We start from the raw sequence: 24,172 nt of genomic DNA on the forward strand, positions 1-24,172 counted from the left end.
TTCATTGACCTTTGAAAGTGACAGAAATATTGTAAAGGAAAAAAGCAATATTTTTGTCACACATTTAATTAAAATATTGTAAATATTAGGGCCCTCTTGATTTTTTTTCAATTTGTTGCTGCTACTTAGGAATCTGTCAACTATTGTTGAAGCAGTTTTTCATGAAGTGATCTTTGAAATAGAGGTCTGAGCTGCAGGCTGTCTTAGAAACAGAAGCATTGGGTCAGCGGAAAAAAAATGTTTCATTTATGGACACTAACTTTTTTCTGGCTTTTTAAGCAGGTTCCTGTAACTCAATGCCTGCTGCAGAGATATTCAGCAGATTAGTAAATAGATGCTCTTGTCAGGCACATGACTGTATCTGATATATGGCTTGAAAAATCTCTTCACTTAGGCTGAATAGGAAGCTTTTCCAGTTGTCTGCCATCAACTTCTGCAGAATATAAGGTTTCATATAAAATAAAGTTTCTATTCCTTTCTGGTTACAAAGATAACCTACCAAGTGTGAACCAAAGTTGTGCTGTCTCCTAAGTTTGCAGAAGTCTAATAAGGTGCCTCTGCTCCAACTTGCTTTGCCAAACTACAACAGTGTGATATGAACAAAATCTGTCAGTTTCAAAGCTGCTATTGAGAGCACTAAGGGGCGACACTTAAACTGATAACAGTTTTGTGCTGCTATTAATTTACACAGATTTTTAAACCATACAAGGGGTAGACACAGAAGCTGTTCACTGAGAGAAGAGGATAGGTGAGGAGACACTCCTCTGGCATCAGCCAGAAAGTTGAAGGAGAGTAAAGTAGTAAAGAATGATACAAGACCCAGTAGCAGCCAGGTCACACTGTAGTTAAGGATGGAAATAGTGCAATCTTTAGGGACTGGAGATGGCTGGGGCATTTCAGACGTATCACTGTGTGTGTTTCACATACAGGGTTCAGGGACTGTATCCTGTAGGATCCCAGCGTTCTTCTCTTTCCCAGCAACAGGGAGGATGGTTGGCTTTTTGTAAGGCATTATTCCTGAATGTTGGTGCCCCACCTTCCATTTCAGAGTAAAATCCTGGCCACATTGAAATCAATGAGGGTTTTGCAATTTACTTCAGTGGGGCTAGGATTTCACCATGGGTCTCCAGCTTGCTTAGAAGGACATAACAAATTCCAGGACATTAGGAAATGAGTAGACTGGAATAAGAGAGAAGGAAAGATTTGTAGGATGAGTTAGAAAATAGAAGTACAGTTTGTAAATAGAAATACCTTTTTTTTTAGGGAAAAGAAAACACAGTTAAAGCAAGAGGTGTAGTAAGTGGGACTAGGTGAAGAGTGTTTGCAAAGATACTTCAATGTCATTAGTATTGAAATGCTTTTTACAGTATTCAACCAGCTCTTCAGCTGGTTACATAATTGAGAAAAAAGAAAAGGAGTACTTGTGGCACCTTAGAGACTAACCAATTTATTTGAGCATAAGCTTTCGTGAGCTACAGCTCACTTCATCGGATGCATACTGTGGAAAGTGTAGAAGATCTTTTTATACACACAAAGCTTGAAAAAATACCATAATATTTGAGAGTTAATTACAAGATACTGGTGAAATTCAGTGAATAAAAATAGTGCTATTCGATCAGCTATATGAGTTTAATTTTGAAAAAATATGAAGTAGACAGTTGATTAACTTGTTAAAACGAAATATAGATTACAAAGTGTACAACTATTGTGTCCTTTAAATTGCTGGATAGGGATTGTCTCTGTGCATTGCCTTAGGATCATGGCAGCACAGGTATCCATCCTGGCTAGTAGGTTTAGACTTCAGGTTAGCAGGTATTAAGTGGATTTTTGTCAGACACATACCTAATGCAGGTGTCTAAATGTGTATAAATACCTTTTAGAAAGGCACACTCTGTCGTGGATATGTTTAAGGTTAATCAAGCCTTATCTGGATTCTAAAATTTGACTTCAGCTGTTTCCTGGCAGAGTGAGTGGCTGCACTACAATTGTAACAAGATTATACTTAAATTTTTACTTTGACTTTTAGTTTCAAGGAAATTCCCTATAACCTTCGGTATCTGGAAGTCAAACTAACACATAATGGTACGAGCAGAGTTGATGAGGGCTGCAAGCTTCCTTCCTGTTGAAACTGGCCAGCAGACCAATACAAACTGTAGCTTGTGTTTTCTTCAATGCAGATCCAATGGCAACTCTGCAGAATGTGTTTTCCACTCACCAGCAATGAGCAGAAAGTGCTTGCCAACACAAATGAGTATCCTGAAATCTGCAACGTTTCTCCACAGAATACAGTTCTCACACTGAAACAGTTATTTAGCCAGAAAAGTAGACAGGAGTATGCTAGCATGAGTTATTGTAAAACTAGTTTTCTGGTTTGAAGTCTGTTGGGAATCCCAAAGAAATGGCAAAACAATATTTCAGTTTTCTGTCTTGGGGTCCCCAGTGATGCTCCCTGTTTGTGATCAAGGCAAGATATTACTTTAGGTTGTCATGCTAATGAGTGTGGTAAAATGCTCTTTGAAGTCAGCAGTTTTAACAATATGATATGTAAACTTCTATAATTTTATATTTCCCAACACGCTAATCTTTCTGAATTTTTGCTATCATTTCTGACTTTTTTTTTTAGTTTGGTAGAAGTATAGCATTGCAGCTTTAATTGTGCCTTTTGAACTTAAGGATTGTATGCTTGCTTATATTGAGGATTTTATCATAAATAGGGCTTTATGCTTGATCCCCTTATCTCTACCTAATTTATCAAAAGGCTTTGTATTATTAGAAGAAATAATAAACTTTTTCCTTTTGTTCCAGAAAAGAGAAGAAAATCTTCTCTTATCATGAAATTATAACATAAGCACAAAGTTTTATTCATACCTTTGTTCTTGCCAGTTTCTGTGGAAAAAGTCCACATCTGCATTTTTAAATTAGCCCTGCCCATAATCCACATTTTAGTATTTTTGCAGGGAAAGCATTACAAAATTGGAATGGGTGAAAATTTGAGTCCTTCTCAAATATGAGGTTAAGTATAATCCTGTGCCACTTTATCTGCATAAAATTGGTCCTCTGCTCTTCTAAAAGTTGGACAGATTTTGTTAACTGAGGATCTTTTGGCTTTGTTACATGGTAGTATCCTATATCTGTGTTTCAGTTGTGAAAAGAAAATATCCAGCCCTCCAACTTTACTTGTCTTTCATGAAATTGTTGAGAACTGCCCCATATTTGATCATAAAAATGAAGTTTTTAGCTTTGTGTTTTTAGCTTCCTGAAAACATTTGGTGCCTTGCCATAGCTATGACGGGGGGAAAAAATTTAAAAATTTTTTTGTATAAACTAGAGAGAGTAACAAATAGCTAGAATTTCACAATTGTTAATTGTACTTCGATGAAAATCGTTGGAAACTTCAAATTATTTTACAGATGTTAATCACTGTGTCTATTTTGAGGTATTTCACAGATGCCTATTACCTTGATATCTATGCATCAGACTTAATTATTTAGAAAACACAAAATTCCTGAAGGTGTAGTGGTGGGTTTTTTTGGGAGGGGGGTGGGGGAGAGGTGGTTTAACAGTCTCATTGTTCTGAAGTGTGTGTGTTGGGGTTTTTCTTACCAGAAAAAAGGGGAGAAGTTATTACTTGAGAGAGGTTTTGTTGAAAAGGTTAGGTGACAGGGCCACATGTATTACATGACTGTAGAATCAACCCCTTACCACAAAATCATGCTCTAGAATCAAAAGTTGCATTTAAAATTACATTTTGAACCCATGTTGCAGAGAGATCCTTCCAAATTGGAAGAGTATAAATTGAAGCATAATTGTCTTTCAGGGGTTTTAAACAACATGGAACAATAGCTGCAAGAGACATGTGAACTGCTCACAATTATCACAATAGGGTATTAACTCTCTAGAATCTAGTTATGACAATTTAAACTTTGACATGGTTAGTTATTAGGGCTGTCGATTAATCGCAGTTAACTCACGTGATTAACTAAAAAAAATTAATTGTGATTAATCGAAGTTTTAATTGCACTGTTAAACAATAGAATACCAGTTGAAATTTATTAAATATTTTTGATGTTTTTTCTACATTTTCCAATATATTGATTTCAGTTACAACACAGAATACAAAGTATACGGTGCTCACTTTATATTACTTTTGATTACAAATATTTGCACTGTCCTTTTTACAGACACAAGAAATAGTATTTTTCAGTTCCCCTGATACAAGTACTGTAGTGCAATCTCTTTAATGGTAAAGTACAAATGTAGATTTGTTTTTGTTACATAACTGCACTCCATAACAAAACAATGTAAAACTTTAGCACCTACAAGTCCACTCAGTCCTACTTCTTGTTCAGCGAATTGCTAAGAGAAACAAGTTTGTTTAGATTTGCGGGAGATAATGCTGCCCGCTTCTTATTTACTTGCCTTATATTTTCTGGATTGAAGTAGCATACTTGCTTGTAAATGGTATCTTCTGAAATACCACTTTCTGATCCTTTTTAACGGAAGAATATGTTCTCATGTGGCAGGTGTTGAGAGGAGAAAAGACGAGTGCCTTCCATGAAAATCTTAGCTCAATTTTGAGCTCAAGTATTTATAACAAAATTTGATTGGGGCTGAATGGTTCGGTTGAACTTCTTGCCTTATGGCTCAAATTCTGTTTTAAGTCACTGGCAAAAATGAGTATAGTCTCATCCTAATTCTGGTTTAAGGTTTTCCTTTCAGTTTTTGGGGGGATGAGAATTGGGACTCCCATCCTTCAGTATTTTTAAAAGAGGGCAGGAGATTCTAAAGCTTCTCGAGGGAAACATTTCAGGTTTTTCCCTTTTTTGGCTATTTATCCTAGTACTTCCAGTGTAACTAGAATGGCTGTAGTTCCCAAATCCGTATATGGTGTTACATAAACACCTCAGAACTGATAGTATTTTTGAAGCTATTTACCCCTCAGTGGAGCTAATTTCTGTGTTAAAGATAATCCCATTTGTGAGTTGGGAAAATACCTGTGTGTACTTCTATATATAAAGACATAGGACTACACTCAGGATTTATGTGATACAGAAACAAGACTCTTTGCATTTCTGTTCCCAGTGGTGGCACTCTATAGCATCACCTGTGCTCTTGCTTAGAATCTTTCCTGCTTCAAGTCCTACCTTTTCTCTCTGGGGTTGTCCACATGGAGACTCGGGCCTGGTCTACACTGAAAACTTAAATTAACATAGCTATAGTGCTCAGAGGTGTTTTCTAAAAATAAAAATCCATACCCCTGAATGCGGATGCTATGCTGACCTGACCTTTGATGTAAGTGCAGCTATGTCAATGGAAGAATGTTTTCGTCAACCTAGCTACTGTTTCTCGGGGAGGAGAAGTTTCTATAGTGATGGGAGAAACACCTTCATCTACACTCCAGGGTTACAGCGGCATAGTTATGCTGATATAGTACGCCTATAGTATAGACGTGGTCTGTGTGTGTACCAAGCCAGAGTGTAAATCTACAGCACGCTAGTCTGCTCTACGCTAAGTCACTGCGAGTACAACTACACTGCAATAAAAGATCTGCAGCACGGCTCTGGTTGGCCCATGTCTCTTGACACAGGCTTGGGTTGCAGGGCTAAAAATTGCAGAGTAGACTCTCAGGCTGGAGCCTGGGCTCTGAAACCCTGCAAGATGCTGGGGTCTCAAAGCCCTGGTTCCAATCTGAGCCGGAACATCTACACTGTAATTTTTAACTCTGCAGCCCAAACTCTTTAAGCCTGAGTCAGTTGACCCTGGCTCTGAGACTCAATGCCTCAAGTTTTTTGTTTTTGTTTTTTAATTTTATTGCAGTGTAGACCTATCCGTATGTGTCTCTGGCTCCTCTGGGATTTTCTATCAACTTTATTTCTGTTTTCTTTGCTTTGTTTTTCTTTTTTTCTGTCTCCCACATACTCTTTTTTGTGTTCTCACACTAAATCATTCTCCCATAACCAGTCCCATGTGCGTAGGTGTACAAATGCTTAGACTAGCCTGCCATGGCAACTCTTTGATTGGTGGATGGTGGTGTGGGCAACTATCCTTACCCAACTGCCACCTCTTTCTTGGACTGAGAGGGAAACTTGAGAGTTAGGTAACTGCCGGGGTTGAGGAAGGAGTGGGAGGCCCAGAGCCTAGGAAGGAACTATCCTGTGTGTGAGGAGTGGGCTTTGAACCTCAAGAAGAGCTGCTCCCTTCCAATTGTGTCCGTTTGAAAGGGGCTAAGGAATCCATAGCGGAGAAGGAGCTGCAACTGTGGCTAGTGAGGGCAGAGATGGTCCTCAGGGAAGAACTAGAGCAACAGGCACATCAGGCTTTCTACGCTAGAGAATTTAGACCAAGAAGCAGTTCCTGTCTGAAAGGTTTCTGCTTTATAGTAACCTAATACAGAGTGCTAGAGAAAAGGAAAGTTGATAGGCTGGCAAGGTATAGCAGCATTGGACAGATTTGCTGCCCGTGCAGTGTGCTGCTGGTCTTGGCTGTAGCTTTCTTATGGTCATCCTGGGCAGAAGTTCAAACCCTTCGTACATTCTTAGCACAGTGAGAGAACACAGGATCATGCTTAGCTTTTCCATCTTATCCAATCTTTGTTGTCTATTTTTTCTCTGATTTTTTTAATCTGTTTTGCTTCCCTTGTGTTAACTTTTAATCCTTTTTAACTGTCTAACTGTCTGTTCCCTCTGTTTCACCGCCATGTGATGCAGCATCTTTGTTTTCTTTAGACCTGCTGTTCCCTAAATAATTATTAATTTTGCAATAGCACCTAGAGGCCACAGTGTGCTAGGCATTATAAACCATATATAAGAAAATGTTGCTGCCCCAAACAGTTTCCATTGTAAATCAGTGATGTTAACCTGTTTCATCCTGAAGGCAGAACATATTTCAAAACACAAATGGCCACAATTTTACCCTTTCTTAGCTTGCTCAGTGAGCCAAAATTCAGTGTCTCGTTTCCTGCAGGAGGAGAAACTGGTGAGTTAGGTAGCTCTTTGCAATCCTGTTTGCTTTCAAAAAGTGTACAGTCTGTTTTCCTGAACATACTAGAAATCAAAGAGGTGGCAGATTCTTTGCTCACTATTCCAAGCCTTTTTCCAAAAAGCTCTATTGGCTTTCTCTCAAGACCATGTTACTAGTGTTTTTCTTGCTGTTTCTTGGTTTTCCTGCTGCCTTCTGTCTCCTTCTGAGTTCTGACTCTCTCAGACCTCCGCTCAATTATTCCCACCCTGTTTGTGTGTGCATTCAGACCCCAGAGGAGACCCCTCAGACTGCATGGCTCAACTCCTTCTCCTGTCTGGCTGTGCTGACCTATTGGGGCAGTAGTTTCCATTGTTGATAAACAAGGAGGCATTTAGCCTGAATGGAAGGTGGTTATGTTTGTGACATGGCAAACCAACTAACCTGTGTATGACCCATAACAGCTTAATAAGAGGCATTGCAATTGTAATCAGGACAATTCACTTGTGTGGATATTAAAGAATATTAATTAGCCTAGCAATCTCCAACCCATTCGCTTTGTATCGATAAGAATAATTACGAAGTGTATTTGTCTTTTTCCAGGAGCTGGAATACCTAAAGGGGACTATTTTAGCTTCTTGTTAACCAGTGTGGTGCTACAGAAGCTCATTTGTTACTGGTTTGGTGAATCTAATTATAGAATAAACCACCAGTTTTTGGGTTGTCTGCCCTTTTTCTTGCAGTGTGCCCTGAATGTGGCATTGTTAGTGGTGGTCCATTCTAAGCACTGGTCACAATGTTGACCAGCTTCGGTAAGCTTTTTGACTGCCCACAGATCAGACAGTTTGCTGGGAATAATCCAGCCTGTAGCATAATAAATATTTTGGGGCAAATTCTCTTTCCTGAAACTACCCATAAGTCTTCTGTTGATGATTCCCCTGGCTTGGGTGAGTCCCCAGTAGGTGTAGAGCCAGCGTAGTTGGCTTCTACACTTCCCTTTCCACAGCCTCTGGTGCAGAGGGTATGTTAGGGAGCAAGTAGAGAGAGGTTGCTGTGCTCGTGCTATCTCTATGCTAGGAACACTGTACTAGTGTAGGCAAGGCCATCCTGGGACGAATGCAGCTATACCAGCAAAGCTACGCTTTGTATTAGTGTGGTAAAACCAGTCCTGGAAGTGAAACCAGCTACACTAGGAGCTTTTGTTAGCACACTATCACAGTCAGGGATCACACCTCTCCATACTCCTAACTGACAGTTATGCGACCGAAGTCTGTAGTATAGACTGGCTTTTACCTGATATATGGTCTCTTGGGGACAAGTTAGAGCAGCCCCCAAGCTGTTTTAACCTGATCTTGGTCTGGGGGAGAAAATGAGGCAGCTGTAGTTTAGTGGTTACTTCTCTTCTACAGCTCTTCTCCCCCAGCCCGGGCAGCCCTGGATAGCTGCGTTGAGAAGGAGAGCCATTCTTTGCTATATCTCCCACAGGTTGGCAGGGAAGTAGACGATGGAGCAGTCCTGCTCTCTTCTCTCTCACTTGAAATGCAGCAAGTGGCCTGCAGTGGCAGCTCTTGGGCAGCTGCAGCAGGGAAGGGGCTGCCTCTGCTTGGAGCACTTCTCATTCACCTGGGGTGAATGGGGACTATAAGGGCAGCGGTGGGGGGCAGTGCCCCACCTCTAGCCTGTAGCCACAGGGCTGATTCAAACAACTCAGCTTAAAAATTGTAGGACATTGTTCAGGGAACACATTTTCAATTCATAATAGAAATGAAATTTTTTGCTCAATACAGTTGCCTTTTAGGGACACAGGTTAAACACCACTGATGTCCCCCGTCAGTCTTCACTTCCTCAGACTAAACAAACCCACTTTTTCAATCTTTCCTTCTAGGTCATGTTTTATAGACCTTTAATTTTTGTTGCTCTCCTCTGAATTTGCTCCCCAGTTTGTCCACATCTTTCCCAAAGTGTGGTGCCCGGAACTGTACACGTGCTACTGGAGTTGAGGCCTTATCAGTGCTGAGTAGAGTGGAAGAATTAATTCTTGCTTACAACACTCCTACTAATACATCCCAGAATGTTGTTTGCTTTTTTTCCCCCAACAGTATTACATTGTTAACTCATATTTAGTTTGTGATTCACTATAACCACCAGATCTTCTTCTGCAGTACCTCTTCCTAGGCAGTCATTTCCCATTTTTGTATTTGTGCAATTGATTATTCCATCGTAAGTGTAGAGCTTTGCATTTGTCCTTCTTGAATTTCATCCTACTATGTTTATTTCAGACCACTTCAATTCGCCAAGCTCATTTTGAATTCTAATCCTGTCCTCTAAGCACTTGCAGCCCCTCCCAGCTGGGTATTATCTGCGGACTTTAAGTCTACTCTCTATGCCAGTATCCAAATCCCTTATGAAGTTATTAAATAGAACTGGACCCAGGAAGGATCTCTACAGGACCCAACTGGATATGTCCTTCCAGCTTGACTCTGAATCTTTGATAACTACTCTGAGTACAGTTTTCCAACGAGTTGTGTATCCATCTTATAATATGTTCATCTAGGCTATATTTCCCTTGTTTTTTTTATGAGGTCATGTGAGACTGTATCAAAAGTCTTATGAAAGTTGAGACCTATCACATCTACTGCTTTCTCCCTATCCACAAGGCTTATTATCCTGTCAGAGAGCAGTGTTGCCAACTCCAGTAATTTCATCACAAAACATGTCATATTTAGTATTTTTCTTAAAACCATAGTTTCTAGATTACTTGAGAATTTCAATTTTCACTTAGTTTCTACCCCTTACTGTTCAAGAGAAGATCTTGAAAACGTGACATCTCTTGGTGGTGGGGGTGGGGGTGGGGAAGCAGAAGGCAAATAGACTCCTATTTATTTATCTAATCATAATTGTTGAGGGGCTGTGATTTTCAAAGAGTTGGCTTGACAATAGTGAGAAGGGACTTGGGGATGCTATGGGGAAAAGACAAAGGAGATGGGAAAAAAGGGAAAAGGAGGAAGGGAAAAATGGAGATGAGCAGAAAGTCAGGTGAGCTTTGAAGGGGTTGTGAGGGGCAATGTGGGAGAGAGGGTGAAGCAAAATGCTAATCAGAACTGAGGAAAGAATGTCATAAACTTTCGGAAGTTGGAATCTGACATTGCCAGAGGCTAGGAAGGTGTGAGGGTGTGCTGCAACCTCTGCTGTCAGCTGCTTCTGGGGACAAGTCTTTGGCTTCTATGCTGGCTTTGCCCTTTGAGTTTCTCCTCTGAACCCAGTTTGTAGGCGGGGACTACATGGGGTCTACTGCCCATTTTCTACAGAACTTTCAAGAACTTTGTCTCCATCATTAATTTCATTTTGTTAGACAGAAGTAGTTGACAGTGTTTTAGGTAGCTTGAATAACACTAGAGGAAAAGAATCACTGCTAGTGTCACTTTCTTTTCTCTCTGCCTCCTTTTTACTTGTTCTCCTTTTCTGATAGCTTTAACAGAAAAAGAAAATGATCCCTTTACATTGTCATGACCATGTCACTTACACAGCAGCTCTTTCTTATTTATGCTTTGAAACTGAATCAGAATATATTATTATAATCAGCTTCAAATTGCTGCAGATTTTGGGCAAGTATAATTGTGCAAGTGCATTTGTGATTGAAATGGGAATTCTGCAATATTTTCATAGCTGACTAAATAACAAAATGTGGACCAGAGTAAATGTGCCATTACTGCAATTCTGTGCCAAATTTAAGGCGCTGCGATTTGTATACATTGGTTCATTGAGTTCACTGACCTCACCGTTCAGTTCATTTGGCATGCTCAGTTCAAGGGAGTCCCAGAATTGGAATTGCGGGGTTGTTTCAGGTCAGGATTGAGATGCATTGGTAGAACTGTTTGAGAATGTGTTCATAGTGCCTTCGTGCAGTATACATGGGCTAAATTAATGTTAATGAGCCTTATGTTCATTCGAAACTTGAAGTACTTCATGTTCTCAACTCTTTTTAAGATTAATATAGGATAGTGGAAGGATATGAATGTTCAGAATCTGTTTTCTGTTCAGCAGATTGATATGATAGCAAACTCATTCAGTTTCCTGACAAACAGTCTAAGTTGTAAAGTCTTGGGAGCCACTGAAGATTTCAGCTGTTGAACTTAATGTCTATTTTGGCTTCTCATAAATTAAGTATTTTAGGCAATGTCAAGTTTTACGCAAATGATGTAAGAAGAGTGAGAATTGTTGAAAGGTACTTGAAAAATCAACTAAATCTGTGCACTTGGAAGGGCCTAGGCGAGTGTTTAAATTTATTCATTAGGAAGTGTGAAACTCAAGGTGTACCTGGGGAAAAATTGTTTAACATTTCTGTGGTGGTTTTGAGAAACCAAACCTTGATGTGCTTAGGCTGAGTGATTTTCTCACCTTCTGCTTTTGGAAGCAGCATAAACATGATTACTTAAATGTTTGCTCAGAATAAAATTAAGCAGTGGCAACTTGGCAGTTTTATTTGTAGTTAGCAAAATGCTATTTACTCTGTAGCTGTCTTTTTTTATAAAGAGAGAGAGAGAGAAACTGTGTCCATATGGCTCATTGGTGCAGTCTGAGTTCACATAACAATTTCTCACCACGTGAGATATACTGAAAATAATTTTATAAAATAACATTTGTCCTTTCTGAGCCAACTGCTTGTGGCTGCCATCATACTGAAAATGCAGTATAGTTGTAGCTGTGTCAGTCCCAGGATATTAGAGACAATGTGGGCGAGATAATATCTTTTATTGGACCAACTTCTGTTGGTGAGAGAGATACTATATCTGACCTATCAGCCCTCATTGTCAAAGGAAACTTGCACAGCACTTTCAAAAGACTCGTATTACTCTGCTAGACAGCAAAAATCATGGTGCGAACAGACACTGGATTTATGGCTTATTACAACAATCTGAAACCCACTAACCTCCTTTTTCTGTCCTATGACTGCAGAAGTGTTAATGGACCTCTCTACTATGAACAGTCCTTTAAAACGTGCTAACTACTTATGCTAAACAATGTTACTCCTTGCGTTTTGCTATGATGGTGGGAGTTCCTTTCCAAGATCTGAAGAAATCCCTGTGTCTTGAAGCCGTCTGTCTGTCTCTGTCTGTGTCTCTCTCTAATGGAAGCTGGTCCAGTAAAAGATATTTCCTCACCCTTGTCTCTCTAATATCCTGCTGAAAAGGCATAATTTGTTAAACTAGTTGTACAGAATCTCCATGTTAGTAATGCTAGAATATTTTCTATCTTTTGAAGGACTAAACCTATTGTGTTGGTGAAAACACTGGAAGCCATTAGCACTCCCATTTCACCTGAACTGGTCGGAATTTTTTGTAATATTCCATAATGTAAAAAAGGCCTTAACATAATAAGATTGAGGCTCGATCTGATCTCTTAGGCCCCATCTCATAAGAACGGTCATACTGGGTCAGACCAAAGGGCTATCTAGCCCAGTATCCTCTCTTCCGACAGTGGCTAATACCTGGTGCCCCTGGGGGAATGAACAGAACAGGTAATCACTGAGTGATCCATTCCCTGTCGCTCATTCCCAGCTTCTGGCAAACAGAAGCTAGGGACATCATTCCTGCCCATCCTGGCTAATAGCCATTGAATGTATCTAGTGCTTTTTTGAACCCTGTTAGTCTTGGTTTTCACAACATCCTCTGGCAAAGAGTTCCACAGGTTGACTGTGCATTGTGTGAAGAAATACTTCCTTTTGTTTGTTTTTAAACCTGCTGCCTATTAATTTCATTTGGTGGTCCCTAGTTCTTGTGTTATGAGAAGGAGTAAACAACAACTCCTTATTTACTTTCTCCACACCAGTCATGATTTTATAGACCTCTATCATATCCCCCCTGAGTCATCTCTTTTCCAAGCTGAAAAGTCCCAGTCTTACTAATCTCTCCTCATGCGGAAGCCTTTCCATACCCCAAATAAAAAAAAATCCCCAAAAAGATGTATTAGAGTTGGAAAAAGTACAGAAAAGGGCAACAAAAATGATTAGTGGTTCACAAAATGAAATTAATAGGCAGTAGGTTTAAAACAAAAACATAATAGACAATAGGTTTAAAACAAACCATTTTGAAGCACTTGGAGGAGAGGAAGGTGATCAGGAACAGACAACATGGATTCACCAAGGGCAAGTAATGCGTGACCAATCTGGTTGCCTTCTGTGATAAGTGGCTCTGGATATGGGGAAAGTAGTGGACATGATATATCTTGACTTTAGCAAAGCTGTTGATACGGTCTCCCACAGTATTCTTGCTGGCAAGTTATAGTATGGATTGGATGAATGGACTATAAGGTAGATAGAAAGCTGGCTAGATTCTCGGGCTCAATGAGTAGTGATCAACGGTTGGATGTCTAGTTGGCAGCCGGTATCAAGAGGAGTGCCCCAGGAATTGGTCCTGGGGCTGGTTTTGTTCAACATCTTTATTTATGATCTGGATGATGAGCTAGATGGCACCCTCAGCAAGTTTGCAGTTGACACTAACCTGGGGGAAGAAGTAGAAATATGACGGAGGGTAGAGATACGGTCCAGAGTGACCTAGACAAATTGGAGGATTGGCACAAAAGAAATCTGATGTTCAACAAGGACAAGTGCAGAGTCCTGCACCTAGGAAGGAAGAATCCCATGCACTGCTACAGGCTGGGGACAGACTGGTTAAGCAGCAGTTCTGCAGAAAAGGACCTGGGGATTACAGTGGATGAGAAGCTGGATGAGAGTCAGTAGTGTGCCCTAGTTCCCAAGAAGGCCAATGGCATATTGGGCTGTATTAGTAGGATCATTGCCAGCAGATCGAGGCACTGGTGAAGCCACATCTGGAGTATAGCATCCAGTTTTGGGCTCCCCACTACAGAAAGGATGTGGATAAATTGGAGAGAGTCCAGCGGAGGGCAACAAAAATGATCAGGGGGCTGGGACACATGACTTACAAGGAGAGGCTGAGGGAACTGGGCTTGTTTAGTCTGCAGAAGAGAAGAGTGAGGGAAGATTTGATAGCAGCCTACAACTACTTGAAGTGGGGTTCCAAAGGGGATGGAGCTCGGCTGTTCTCAGTGGTGGAGGATGACAGAACAAGGAACAATGGTCTCAAGTTGTAGCGGGGAGCTCTAGGTTGGATATTAGGAAACACTATTTCACTAGTAGGGTGGTGAAGCACTGGAATGGGTTACCTGTGGGGGAGCTGTGTGTGTGTGTAATCTCCATCCTTAGAGGTTTTTAAGGCCCGGCTTGACAAAGCCCCGGCTGGGATGATTTAATTGGTGTTGGTCCTGCTTTGAGCAGGGGGTTGGACTAGATGACCTGCTGCATGACCTTCTATGATTCTTCTAAGTATTTCTTCACACAATGCACAGTCAACCTGTTGAACTCTTTGCCAGAGATCTTGTGAAGGTCAAGACTACAATAGGGTTCAAAAAACAACTAGATAAATTTATGAAGCATAGGTCCATAAATGGCTATAAGCCAGGATGGACAGGGAAGCAAAATCATGCTCTGAAGTTTCCCGACCCTCTGTTTGCCAGAAGCTGGGAAAGGGTGACAGGGGATGGATCACTTGATTCATTCCCTCTGAAGCACCTGGCATTGGCCACTGTCGGAAGACAGGATACTGGGCTAGATGGACCATTGGTCTGACCCAATGTTGCCATTCTTATGTTCCTGTGGTTGAGTTCCACAGCCAAAAGCCCTGCACTGAGTGTCATGATTTCAGTCAGAAGTTGCTACTTGGGCTTCATTAACTAAAATCCTTCATTGAATGTAGCTAACATATGTGGGTACAGGACGAGAGCACCAGTATTTGAAATATTTGGTCTTTAACCTATTTAAGGCTTTAAAGCTGAGGACTATGAATTGAACTGAGAAGTGTATGGGGAGCCAGTGTAGAGGGCAGTGTGTGACAGATTTGGAGCTGCTTTGTAATGATTTATGAATACTGCATGTTGACCTAGTTGTTGAGATATTTACTGTATGAATATATTGGTTTTATTTAATAGGGGGCTGTCAGGAAAAACAAGCAGGAAGAGAGAATGGCTCAAGATAAGCCATATTTTGGGAAACACTTAAAGGATTGTTAAAGGACAGTGACTGAATAATCATGGGAGTTTGCCTGTGAAGTGCATAATAGGATTTCTGATGCATATAGGGATGGCTGACATGGCATCAAACATGAGTTATTAGACCAAACTAAAAAGTCTAGGGAATGGGGGAATCTGAAACTGAACCGCTCAATTGGTCTCAAATAGAGTCAATGACTGGGGCAAGAGCAACTGTCCAAAAATATGTAAATGTGGGTTTTCAAATTGGACCTCTGGAATTTTGAGCAAGAAGTCTGGGTTGCTGAAATAGTGGATGAGCAGCTAATTGGTTTTGATTTCATTATGCTAAAACCTGTTTAATCAATACCAGGAAAGGCAGCGCTTTTAACATACCTTGTGTGCTCGCGGCGCAGCGCTGGGAGAGAGCTGTCACTGTCTATCAGGAGATAGCTGGGGCACTGTCTACACTGGCAACGAGAAAGCTGCAGCACTGTAAATTGCCACTGTAGACAAGCCCTTACAAACGTCAGTCAGTGGAAATTCCTTGAAGGAGATAGCTCAGGTGAGCCACATAGTTTTGTAGGCAACTGATTTGCAGTGAATAAATTGTCTTGCCCCTTCTTCTCCCACCTAAACCATTACAACACCTATGTGCTGTGGTAGCTTTCCAGCAAGGGAAAGATGGGGAGTGGTTGAAACCTGTTTTGAGACCATTGTCAGGGGTGGAGAATCTTAGCTCCTAAAGCTTTTGTGGATCTGAAACAAGGACTGATCCCTATTCATTTGCTGAATGTAGCAGTAAATAGTAAAAAGGAGAAACTGTTTCAGTGGTCAGCAGGGTGTAATTTAGCACTTTCGGAGTTTTAAAAAAAAAAAAAAAAAAAAAAGCTCTTGTGACTGCTCCTGTCTTGGCCTATCCATGTTTCAAAACCCCTCACATATTTGACACAGATGCTAGTGCTTACGGTTTGGGGAACAGAATTTTACCTTGGCTCCCTTCCTGAATCTGAGAATGTAGCTGTGGAAGTTGGGGCTGGAAAAATTGTTACAGAGGTGAATTCCCCCATTCCAACAGCATGGTAGGGGCTGCCTCAGCTGGCAAATTCCACAAAAACAGTAGGCATTCTTCAGGGACTGATTGAAAGGGGCCTCTCACTGGTGGTTGAAAGAGAGTCCATCAGGGAGTGAAAAATCACACAGGGGTTTGTTTGGATGGGAATAAAAATCAATTTTGGTTGGTGATGTGGAAACATCTTGACAGAAGGACACTGTACATCTGTAGCTAGTTAACCTTATCATTTGTAACTTGTTAAAATTTATTTTCTTTCTGTTTGGGATGGATCATTTAGTGTTACCATTTTAAGCTGCATCAGTATGATCAGTGAAGCTGAAATGGGAGTATTGTCATGAGCTGAGTGAAACCTTGTTATGGGTGGAATTAAAGCTAGTTGTAAGAAACACTTAAGGGGACACATCTAAAACAAGTCCTAAAATATCTGCCTGGAAACTAACCCAGTGGAACTCCTGCCCACACTGTGCATTGTGACCAGTTAGGGGGTGTGTGTCAGAGAGAGAGAGAGAACAGGAACACACAGATACTGAGAATAGACACCAGCAACAGAGAGACATAGGCAAGAAAGGCAAGCAGTAGCCTGTGAGCGCAGAGTGTGACCATGGGAAAAACTGGAAGGAGTTTTTGGGTCCATTGGACCAAGAGGCTTGCGGCTATAAGTTGAGAAACTGCTTCTTTTTGTTCTTCGTTCCTTCTGTGTTCAGAGAAGCAGAACTTTGTATTTTCCTTATAAATAAAAAAGGTTACATAAAAGAGAATAGCAGACTCCCATCAGTTTCTACTTCCAGCTGGAACTCCCCCCGGCACTGAAATTTGACTACCCACACAGGTTGAAACAGAGTAACTGTACCACAGGATATTGTAACCCAGGGCTTGGTCTAAGACTATGTCTACACTTACACGGCTACAGCGAGAGGTGGTAGCTATGTGGATGGAAGAATTCTTCCGTTGACCTAGCTTTGTCTACACTGGGGGTGACATCAGCTTAATTGTATTGTTCAAAGTGTAGATTTTTTTTTTTCCCCCACCCCCTTGTAGCTTGGGTGAACTAACTTTTTAGAGGAGACCTGGCCTACAGCTTAGGTCAACCTAGCTATATCAATCGGGTCTCTGAAAAACTTCATGCCTGGTGTGACATTGTCACCCCAACCTCAGTTGTAGACACACACATGGAGTGGATTTGCTACAGCGACAGAAAAAACCCAGCTGTCGCTGTAGTAAGTGTCGTTGCATCTGTGCTGGTGGAGTGCTTGTAGTGTTACTCCTGAGGGAATTCTGCACCAGAAATGTAAAAATGCTGAGCACAATATTTTGAAATTCTGCATATTTTATTTGTCAAATAAATGTGGAGGCTCTAGCATGGCAGTGGGGAGCACAGACTACTGGCTGCACAGAGGTGGGAGACACTCTGCAGCCCTCCACTCCTCCCCACAGGAGACAGACTCGGTGGTTAAGTTGCACCTAACCATGACACAGTGCAAGGGCTGGGCCCTGCCCCAGAAACACCCTGGGGCCCTGCTTTTATGCCAGGTGCAACAGATATGGGCAGGCAGGCTCAGCCTGAGAGGATAAAAGTGTGGGGTGAGGGTTCTGTCTGGGGCAATCTGGGTGCAGGCAGCTCAGTGGGGAGTCCGGGGGGAATCTGGATCCACAAGGGCATGGTGCGGGGTTCCAGCTGTAGGGGGAATGGGACTCTGCACGGGAGTCCAGGTGAAGGTGATTGGGGCTCAGTGGGGGGTGGATCTAGGTGTGGAGGGAGTGGGCTTGGTGTGTGGGGGTCTGGGTGCAGTTGGTTGGAGCTCAGTGAGGTGGGGGTCATCTGGGTGGGGATTCGAGTGCAGCAGGCTCCAGTGGGGTGTGTGGTCTGGATGCAGGGGGAGAGACTCAGCAGGGGTCCAGGTGCAAGGGGAGGGCTCAGCGGGGGAGGGGGTCTGGGTGCAGTGCAACTCTAGATGCTGGGGAGAGACATTGCGGGGTGGGCATTTGGGTGCAGGGGGCTTAGCTGGGGGCTCTGGGTATGGGGGTGGATCTGGAGGCATGGGGGTTGGGTGGACAGGATAGCAGCACCTCCCTGTATAGTGATTCCTCCTCTTGAGGCTGAGGAACTTGGGGAGGGGCATGGAATGCGGAGGTTTCCGGGGGGCAGGTCTGACCCTACCTCAGCTGTTCCTTGCAGGGGAAGAGGAAGTCCCATTCTCCCTAGCTGAGCTGGGATTAGTAGCTGAGCCCAGCACACAATAGGAGCCACCATCCTGCCCCTTCCTCCATTATTTACCTCTCTGCCGGCTGCTTCGGGTGCCCGAAACAACATGCCTCCATTGCTTGGGAGTGGCATAACTGCACTTGCAGCTTCCCTTTGCTTCGCTGTCAGAAGTTACTTTTCTGCAGGGAAGCAAAGAAATTGGCAGGGGACATGAATTCTGTGCATGCACAGTGGTGCAGAATTTCCCCAGGAGTAACTTAGTGCATGTCTTCACTAGCAACATTAAAGCATTGCCGTGGCAGCGCTTTAATGTGGCTTGTGTAGTCGCAGCATAGCGCTGGGAGAGAGGTTTCCCAGCACTCTTAAAAAAAACCCCACCTCCACGAAGGGAATAGCTACCAGCGCTGGGAGCACAGTGCCAGTTTAGACAAACCCTTAGTGTAATCAATACCTTAAGAATGGGAAAATTGCAGAATTTCGCTCCAGGATGGGAAAATGCATGAGACTGGACACCTGAGGGCATGCACTCAGAGACCAGAAAGGGAACAGAGGTGCAGCTAGCCCTGTGACCATAACACAGAGGACTGGAGTGATGTTCTTACTGGTCTGCTTGCAAGGTGGACAGCTGCATGTTATATATATTACAGCCAGGGTTAGCCCTAAGGTGACGTGTTGCTGTAGTTTATCCTGAATCTGACAAATGAGGCAAGAATAGCTGCAGGAAGCCATGTAAGATGGTGAATTGTAGTTGCCTGGCTAACCAAGAAAAAAGGCATTTCTGGCCTACCACCTGTATTTGGATGTCAGGAACAGTGATGAGTCTAACTGGACTTGGAGACTGCACAACCTTTACTGCTGGAAGGTAAACATGGGAAGATGGCATAAATTTAGCCAATTTTCCAAAGTGAACACTTCTGTCTTATCTGGATTAAGCTTGAAGCAGTTGCTTTCCTACTATGTTCCATCCTCAGTTAGTTTAGTAGAAAACTTTTGTTTGTTGACAAAGACACATAGTTCTGTATCATCCACATACTGATGTCCTAAAATCTGTAGTCTTGTAATCTCTTCCAGTGAACTCAAATGTTGAATAATAGGTGACAGAGTAAAGCCTTGACGATGAGACAGTGAGGAACTTGTGCTCACCAGAACTCTCTACTCTTTCTGAAAGACCTCATGAAACTAGCAGAAAACAGCATGCTGCCATGATTAGCAATAATATTGTTTCTAAAATAGGAATATGTGCTTTAAAAAAACATAGGTACCATATTCCTGTCATGTTTGAAAATCTAAAAGAAAGTAAATAGCTTGAGTTAGAGCTAATAAAATATCAGAATTTAACTGATGAAAATGCTTTTGTTGTCCATATGCACTTAAATCGTGTTTTCAGGTGGATAGCTGTCAAACTTCTAAAGATAAAGGTTGATGTGAATGTCACGCTAAAATGGAACTTCAAGGAAGTTATGAAAGTATAATCTCTCTAATCATGGTGTGATGCTGAAATGTTTGATAACCATTTTTTGCTGCATATTCAGGGCAAAGGTCTTATTTTATAGAGGTATATTTGTACATTAGGAATTCCACAGGCCACTGCTTCTGGACATAGGAAGTTTGCACCACGCAGCTAAACATGCATAGCTGCTGTTGGAGACCAAATATTTTATGCAACACTTCTATAGCACTCTTATATGTAAGCATCTCTAAGTGCTGTACAAATACTGTCTGCCTCCCTCCAAACTGGCCTTTTGTTTCCTGCCGTGCGCTCCTCCAGATAGGGAAGTATAATCTTTTACAATGGAGAAAATTAATGCAGTAGAACCTCACTAATTTGCATGAATGTCTGGAAGAGCAGTCCAAATTACTGCAGTATGTGAATTAATGTGTCAATAGACAAAGGATAATGCATGATAGAATATATTTTGTTCATTTATATGACCATTTCAATTTTGTGACATAAAAAAGGATGCTTAAATGAGAATCCACTATCATCTATTAAATCTTTCCTTAAATATGGTTAGCACGGGTTATTTTTTGTATATTAGTGAGGTTTTATTACACTCAGCACTTGGCTGATATATTCAGTCAGAGAATGTCACACTACCTTCTGAGGCTCAGAAGTTGTCATTTATGCAAGACTATACTCAGGCTTTGTATATATTAGAGTACTTGATCTGTTGTGTTTCAGCTGGTAGTATTACATGGATTGAGAACATACTAATAGCCACACTCGGTCAGACCAATGGTCCATTGAGCCCAGTATCCTGTCCTCCAACAGTGGCCAGTGCCAGATGCTTCAGAGGGAGTGAACAAAATTCTTTTTTGAACCCAGTTATACTTTTAGCCTTCACATCATAGAATCATAGAATATCAGGGTTGGAAGGGACCTCAGGAGGTCATCTAGTCCAACCCCCTGCTCAAAGCAGGACCGATCCCCAATTAAATCATCCCAGCCAGGGCTTTGTCAAGCCTGAACTTAAAAACTTCTGAGGAAGGAGATTCCACCACCTCCCTAGGTAATGCATTCCAGTGTTTCACCACCCTCCTAGTGAAAAAGTTTTTCCTAATATCCAACGTAAATCTCCCCCACTGCAACTTGAGACCATTACTCCTTGTTCTGTCATCTGCTACCACTGAGAACAGTCTAGATCCATCCTCTTTGGAACCCCCTTTCAGGTAGTATCAAATCCCCCCTCATTCTTCTCTTCCGTAGACTAAACATCCCCAGTTCCCTCAGCCTCTCCTCATAAGTCATGTGTTCCAGTCCCCTAATCATTTTTGTTGCCCTCCGCTGGACTCTTTCCAATTTTTCCACATCCTTCTTGTAGTGTGGCACCCAAAACTGGACACAGTACTCCAGATGAGGCCTCACCAGTGTCGAATAGAGGGGAACGATCATGTCCCTCAATCTGCTGGCAATGCCCCTACTTATACACCCCAAAATGCCATTGGCCTTCTTGGCAACATCACCTCCAGGCAATGAGTTCCACATGTAGATTTTATGTTGTGTGAAGAACTACTTCCTTATATTAGGTTTAAACCTGCCACCTATTAATTTCATTGCGTGACCCCTGGTTCATGTGTTGTGTGAAGCGGTATATAACACTTCCTTATTCGTTTTCTCCATATCATTCATGATTTTATAGTTCTCTATCATATCCAACCTCATTGTCTCTCTTCCAAGCTGAACAGTCCCAGTCTTTTTAATTTCTCGTCAGATGGAAGCTGTTCCATACCCCTCATCGTTTTTGTTACCCAACTCTGTATTTTTTCCAATACTAATATCTCTTTTGAGATAGGGTGACCAGAACTGCATTCAGTATTTAAGGTGTGGGCATACCATGAATTTATATAATGGCATTATGATATTTTCTTTATCCCTTTCCTAATGGTTCCTAACATTGTTAGCTTTTTTGACTACTGCTGCACATTGAGCAGATGTTTTCAGAGAACTATCCACGATGACTCTAAGTGGATTCTTGAGTGATAACAGCTCATTTAGAAGCCATTATTTTGTTGGGATTGTTTCCTAAGGTGCGTTATTTTGCATTTATCAACACTGAATTCAACACTGCCATCTTCTTGCGCAGTCACCCAGTTTTGCGAGATCTTTGTAACTTTTCAGTCTCTGCTTTGGACTTAACTATCTTGAGTAATTTTGTATTGTCTGCATTCTTTGCCACCTCACTGTCTACCTCTTTTTTCCCCAAGTCATTTATAAGTATGTTGAGCAGCACTTGTCCCAGTACTGATCCTTGGGGAACCCCACTATTTACTTCTCTCCACTGTGAAAATTGACCGTTTACTCCTATTCTTTCTTCCTATAGACTCATAGGCTAGAAGAGACCATCATGATCATATAGTCTGACCTCTTGCCTGTTGCAGGCCACAGAACCTCACCCACCTCTTAGATAGACCCATAAAGTCTGACTGAGTTACTGAAGTTCTCAAATCATGATTTAAAGACTTCAAGTTATAGAGAATCCACCATTTATACTGATTTACATGTGCAAGTGACCTGTGACCCAGGCTGCAGAGGACGGTAAAAAATCCCCAGGGTCTCTGCCAGTCTGACCCTGGGGAAAAATTCCTTCCTGACTCCAGATATGGCAGTCAGTTAGATCCTGAGCATGTGGGCAAGACCCACCAGCCAGACACCTGGGGAAAAAAAATTCTGTAGTAACTCAGCGCCCTCCCCATTTAGTGTCCCATCACTGGCTGTTGAAGATATTTGCTGCTAGCAGTTGCAGATCTGCTACATGCCATTGTAGGTAGTCTCTTCATACCATCCCCTCATAAACTTAAGCTCAGTCTTGAAGCCTGTTAGGTTTTTTGCCCCCACTGCTCCCATTGGAAGGCTGTTTCAGAACTTTGCTTCTCTGACAGTTAGAAACCTTTGTTTAATTTCAAGCCTAAACTTGATGGCCTGTTTAGATCCATTTGTTCTTCTGTCTACATTGGCACTTAAATAACTCTTCTCCATCCTTGGTATTTATCCCTCTCATGTATTTATAGAGAGCAATGATATCTTCCCATAACCACCTTTTGGTCAGGCTAAACAAGTCAAGCTCTTTGAATCTCCTCTCAGAAGGTAGGTTTTTCATTCCTGGGATCATCCTAGTAGTCCCTCTCTGCACCTGTTCCAGTTTAAATTCTTCTTTCTTAAACAGGGGAGACCAGAATTGCATACACTATTCGAGATGAGGTCTCACCAGTACCGTGTATAATTGTATTAACACTTCCGTCTCTACTGAAAATTACCTCACCTGATTCATCACATTGGCGTCTCATAGTCCTCTTGTAGTCAAGCAATACACCCAGGTCTTTCTCCTCCTCCATCACTTTCTATCTTTTTACCAGTTACTCATCCATGAGAGGACCTTCACTCTTCGCCCATGACTGCGTACTTTGCTTAAGAGCCTTTGGTGAGGGACCTTGTCAAAGCTATTTGAAAGTCCAAGTACTCTATATCCACTGGATCACCCTTGTCCACGTGTTTGACTCCTCAGAGAACTCTAATAGGCTGAGGCTTGACTGCCCTTTCCAAAAGCGGTCTTGACTCTTCCCCAACATATTGTGTTCGTCTATGCGTCTGATAATTCTCTTCTTTACTATAGTTTCAACCAATTTGCCTGGTACTGATGTTAGGCTTACCTGCTTGTAATCACCAGGATCGCCTCTGAAGCCTTTTTTAAAAATCGGTGTCACATTAGCTATCCTCCAGTCACCTGGTATAGAGGCTGATTTAAGTGGTAGGTTACGTACCACAGTTAGTAATTTTGCAATTTCATGTTAATAATTGAGGTACCACCAAGTGTGTGTCCACACTACCTATCTTGAATGATGTGAAGTTCAGATGTAGTTGCCCTCATGTTTGAGAACTGTACTCTTTGACACCTCAGGACAAGCAGAATTGCTAGCTCCACTCCCATCTGTTGCAGCAGGTGCAAAGTAGGGGCATTTCTGGAGATGGAAGTATGGCAGAAAGGGACAGGAAATACTACAGGATCCAAAGTTGGAGTTTGGAGTTCTAGAGGAGCTACAATGGGAGAGTAAGAGCCAGGGAGAGGGGATTGGCATTTGAGGGCAATGTGGAATTTCTGTAGAACGCTTTGTCCTCACTGCTTCCCATTTATCCAGAGGTAAATCAGTCTCTGCATTCTCTGTGGATTCTCTACAGGGAAGGAGCTAGCAGTTTTGGTGCCACTTGTTTCCCCCTCTGATGATTGGCCCCAGACTACCACACTTCAAATTTCCTGCACCCTAAGTGAGGTGAGTTTTTTTTATTAAAGTCTTGGCCCTATCTCATTCTCTAGAGCAGGGGTTTTCAAACTTAATTGCACTGTGACCCCTTTCCGAGACAACAAAAATTACTACATGATCCAAGGAGTGGGGGCCCA

The 24,172-nt window shown here is 41.9% G+C and overlaps 1 protein-coding gene across 2 annotated transcripts in view; it reads left to right on the forward strand.

Annotated features, from left to right (window-relative positions):
• TAB2 (TGF-beta activated kinase 1 (MAP3K7) binding protein 2) overlaps window positions 1–24,172 on the forward strand; it is a 146,569-nt gene that overhangs the window by 10,482 nt on the left and 111,915 nt on the right. The window lies entirely within an intron of this gene.

The sequence above is a fragment of the Natator depressus genome, chromosome 3 (assembly GCF_965152275.1).
Source record: "Natator depressus isolate rNatDep1 chromosome 3, rNatDep2.hap1, whole genome shotgun sequence".
Lineage (NCBI taxonomy): Eukaryota > Metazoa > Chordata > Testudines > Cheloniidae > Natator > Natator depressus.